Source organism: Galeopterus variegatus, unplaced genomic scaffold (assembly GCF_000696425.1).
Source record: "Galeopterus variegatus unplaced genomic scaffold, G_variegatus-3.0.2 Scaffold10773, whole genome shotgun sequence".
Classification (NCBI taxonomy): domain Eukaryota; kingdom Metazoa; phylum Chordata; class Mammalia; order Dermoptera; family Cynocephalidae; genus Galeopterus; species Galeopterus variegatus.
This window is the reverse complement of record NW_007736884.1, coordinates 54,655-59,311: the sequence shown is the minus strand read 5'-3', so window position 1 is coordinate 59,311 and position 4,657 is coordinate 54,655. Positions and strand designations below refer to the sequence as shown.

General features: G+C 45.2%; 1 long non-coding RNA gene across 1 annotated transcript; it reads right to left on the bottom strand.

Moving 5' to 3' along the window:
- Positions 1-3,872: 3,872 nt before the first annotated feature.
- Positions 3,873-4,648, bottom strand: LOC103610219. Its single transcript, XR_552193.1, has 2 exons — positions 4,498-4,648; positions 3,873-4,241 (listed from the first exon to the last, which is right to left on the bottom strand). It is a non-coding gene; the product is annotated as an uncharacterized LOC103610219 (long non-coding RNA).
- Between the last annotated feature and the right edge of the window lie 9 nt (positions 4,649-4,657).

Genomic DNA, 4,657 nt, shown 5'->3' with positions numbered 1-4,657 from the left:
AGTGGCATACCCAATAAGTTTTTGGTTCTCAGTCCTGAATTTAATTCTTTTTTTTCCATTTTGTTCAGATGATGGATCCCATTGTGTTCTTTCGAGAGCTACCAAAGGCCTGCTTTTTTAACTGGTTTGGTTTATATTTTTTTCCACTTTATTCCTTTAATATGGTCTCTATCATGTTTCCACAACTTAACTTTCTGAAAAGCATCCCAGGTGAGTTTCATTACATAAGTAGTTAAAGGGTTGTTTTAGTCTGTTTTCTGTTGCTATATGCGTGGTTAATGTTTTCAACAACTCTTGGTTAAAGACAAACCACCAACAGTCACAATACCTACATGATATCAGTGTCTGTGAAGAAGGAGAAAGATGTAATGGCACAGCATCTGACTAACCATAACGGGAGAACCACAAATTAGCCAGCTCGCTGGAAAGAGCAGCTGACACCGGGAGGGTTTTGCCCTTTTTCAGTACAGGTTGAGTATCCCTTATCTGAAATGCTTGGGACAGAAGTGTTTCTAATTTTGGATTTTCTTTGGATTTTAGAATATTTGCATTATACTTAGCAGTTGAGCATCCCTAATCCAAAAATCTGAAATCCAAAATACTCCAACGAGCATTTCCTTTGAGTGTCATATATAGCCACTCAGAAATGTCAGATTTTGGAGCATTTTGGATTTCAGATGTTTGGATTAATGATGTTCCACATGTACCAGGCAAGTGCAAGGTGCCCAGCTCAAGAGGCACTATAGATGCTGGAGTAATGAACTCTCAAACTGACACCGCAGGGCTCCCTTCTAGGACAGAAACTCACAGAGATGAGTAACTGTTGGAGGTGGAATCATAATGCAAAAGGAAATAAATAAGAGAGAATAAGGAAATGAGAAGGTCCAAACTGAGCTGTTCTCACACGTCCACACATGTGGCTACCGAGCACTTGAAATGTGGCCAGTCATAATTCAGATATGCTGTAATTGCCAAACACACAGCACAGCAGATTTCAAAGACTCAGTAGGAAAAAAAGTATAAAATATCTCATTAATAATGTTTGTATTGATTATGTGCTAAAATGATAATATTTTGGATAGATGGAGTTAAATAAATTATTAAAGTTGATATCATCTGTTTCTGTATACCTTTTTAATTTGGCTAATAGAAAATTGTAGATTACATGGGTGGCTAGCAGTATATTTCTACTGGACAGTGCTCCATATTACTGAAGTTTGAGATGCTTTCTAGGCATCTCAAGTGAAGAAATTAATTAGGAAGCTGGATATACATGACTGGAGTACAAGGGAATGGGTAGGAGGGGATACACAATATTTTGATTCACCAGCTTAAAAAAATATTTAAAGACATGAGACTAGATGGGATTTCCTAGGAAGCCAATGTATGTAGGGGGAAAAGGCCAAAACCTGAAGCCCGGGCACTCCAACACTCAGAGGTGGGGGGTAAGAAAGTTCTAGAAGAGTGTGGGGTGAACACAAAAAGAGCAGTCTCTAAAGACTAAGGAACAATATCTGTGAAGGAAGGGGGCGTGATCAACTGTGCCAAATGCTGCCAAAAGGTCAAGTATGATGAAATCTGAGAAGTTTCCACTGCATTCCACAGTGTGGAGGTCTGCCGTGTGATACTTTCATAAGAAGGGACTATGGGAAGGACCAAAGGTCAAGAGAAGGAAGAAGAGCTTGTGGTCAATAGGGACTATGTAAATTTGGGTATGGCATGCTTGAATTAAAGACATTGAATCAGGGTCCATTCCCAAGGAGACTAAAAACCCAGGAGATACACTAAAATGCTAGCATGTAGTAGGGTAGTTGGCATCTCTGCTTCAGCCCACAAATCTGGCTCACTGCAGGAAGGAACCTGACCTGGGACCTGAACTATTGCTTCCCTCAACATCTGGGATATGAGGAAGTGTTGTGTGGCCAGGGCCACCTCCAGGGACAAGGCTCATCTTCCTAGATATATATCCCTGGGTGTCTCTTAATCTCTGGGGCTGGGCTATGGAGCTTATTATGTGCATATAGGCCAGCCACTAACCTTTGCAGCATATGGTGCAAAAGGACAATGGAAGTCCTCTAGCCCATGTCATTGATCTCTTCCTCCCACTGTCAGATATGTCCTACACCATGAGGTAGGCTGACTCTTAAGAACACCTCAGCCTGCACCTCCAAGCTTTGTTTACCCTTTGCTACCAAAAAGACTGGTTGCTTGGCCACCGTTAGGGCCTAAGAGTACGTGTACCATAGGCCCAATTCTCCGTTCCTTAGAAAGGACCCTGAGAATCAGTCCTTGCAGGACCTGGAAGCAGCAATAGGGAATGTTTCTACAAAAGTGGCATGGTATTGGGACTTGGTGGGCACATCTCCTTGTCCCTGTGGGCTCTTAGCTTTGTGGTATGAATACAGCATGAGCAGGGCCTGAGTGGGACCCTCTAAAATGCGGGGCCCAGGACTAGGGCCTTTTGTGGCCAGGTTCATGCCTGTAGTGATCACATACCTGAAAATCAAAGAGAGGAGGAATATGAGAAAAAAGGCAGAGTGAGTTGGTTTTTTTTAACTGGTTTGGTTTATATTTTTTTCCACTTTATTCCTTTAATATGGTCTCTATCATGTTTCCACAACTTAACTTTCTGAAAAGCATCCCAGGTGAGTTTCATTACATAAGTAGTTAAAGGGTTGTTTTAGTCTGTTTTCTGTTGCTATAACAGAAATACCTGACACTGGGTAATTTATAAAGAAAAAAGGTTTATTTGGCTTACAATTCTGGGACAGCTGCATCTGGCGTGGGCCTCAGGGTGCTTCTGCTCAGGGTGGAAAGTGGTAGGCAGCCGGCGGGTACAAGCAGACCACATGGCGAGAGGAAGCAAGAGAAAGAGGCGGTGCCAGGGTATTTTTAAACAACCAGCTCTTGCGGGAAGTAATAGAGCCAGAACTCACTCATGACCCCCACCATCCAGGGAGAGCATTGATCCATTCGCAAGGGACCACCCCCATGACTGAAACAGCGCACAACACTGTCACACTGGGGATCAGATTTTCGCATGAGTTTTGGTGGGGACAGCACATCCAAACTCTATCAAGGGTCAAGGTGAAAGTACATAATATAGAAGTTAAGACCATATCACCAGTTATTGCAAAAATCAGGTACATACCCTGTTCACATATCTGTGCCTTTCGTGCCTTTCTCTCCAAATATGTCTACACACACACACACACACACGCTCACATACCTACTCACAAACTCAGTCACAATTATTTTTTTACATTGGAATTATCCATTTTTTTTCAGTAAATATCTGACCATTTCCCCATTATCAATCACTAACCTTGAATCACCCTCCCAAGACACCCTCCCACACACCAGACCTCCCATTTCAGGAGCCCTGTTGCCAACACACAAACTCTTCCTTCCTCTACAAACTTGAGGCCTTCTCCCCTCAGACTCCTGACCCCTGCTGTTCCCCCTTCCTGATCCTGGGTCTTCCTCCCAGCCTCCCTACTCCCATCTGGGTTATCCTCCCGCCCCCTCCCCAACACTTGGTCATGCCCAGCCTCTTTCCTGATCCTGGATATGGGTATCTCCATCACACCTCCTTTTCTCGAGCCACTTTGGATTAAACCCTGTCCTCTTTTTCTCATCCAGGCTGCAAATCTCCTATGCTAAGAGGTTATGCAGTGACTAAGTCCTGGACAGAACTCCTCTTCCAACAGAGACAATAAATGATTGATAAGATAGTGTCACACTCCACTTCTTTTCCAGAGTCACTTAGCATGCCCACAGCCTTCTTTTAATTCTCCAAATATGACATAGGATTTACAGTTTTACGGACCCCCCCCACACACACAAAACAAGCAAAAAACCCTACAATTTTAAAATTAAACCAATATCTTAATTTTATTCATTAAAATACTTGATTATATAAAAGTTACTTGGAAAATGGAAATCTCAGCTTAGGGCCAAAGACAGGGCCTTCTGAGGGAGAAGGGGGCCTGGAATCAAGGGCCAATAGCAGATAAGTGCTGCTTGGTGGAGTCATGGGGAAAGGAGGCTTCAAAACTGCTTCAGAACTGGTTAACGGCTAGAACTCCTGGAGATCTCACAGGCAACCGCGGAGCAAGCAGCCCATTCAGCGCAGCGGGCAGATGTTGATTTTTTTCGCGGGTCCTGGAGGATGCTCACAGGGGGTGGTCACACTGCAGGCGGCATAGGGCGGTGAGGGCTCCCTGTTTCGGCCTGCTCTCCTGGAAAGGCAGGGCTCAGGGCATCAATCTCCGGCAGCAAGGCGCGCCTAAGGCTGGCAGGGCTAGGAGTGGGGATGGACCTCAGGCCTGAAAACTTATGGGGACGAGGAAGAGGAGCTCCGGCCAGAAAACTCAGTAGGGGAAGAGGAAGGGCTTCGGCTAGGAGACCTAGGGGAGGAGGTGAAAGAGGAGGAGAAGGAGGTACAGGAGGAGGAGGAGGTCTCACCATATTGCTCAGGGAAAGGAAAGAACCTACCAGGAGGTGAGGGTGAGGAGGCACGCATACGGACTGCATGCCAAGTAGGCTGAGAACCAAGGCTTGGGACCTGAGGATCAGGAGCAGCGGCGAACCCAACGGGAGGATTCCCGCCAGCCGGCCCAGACAGAGACTGGCGGCTTCGCTGGGTGGAGCGTCT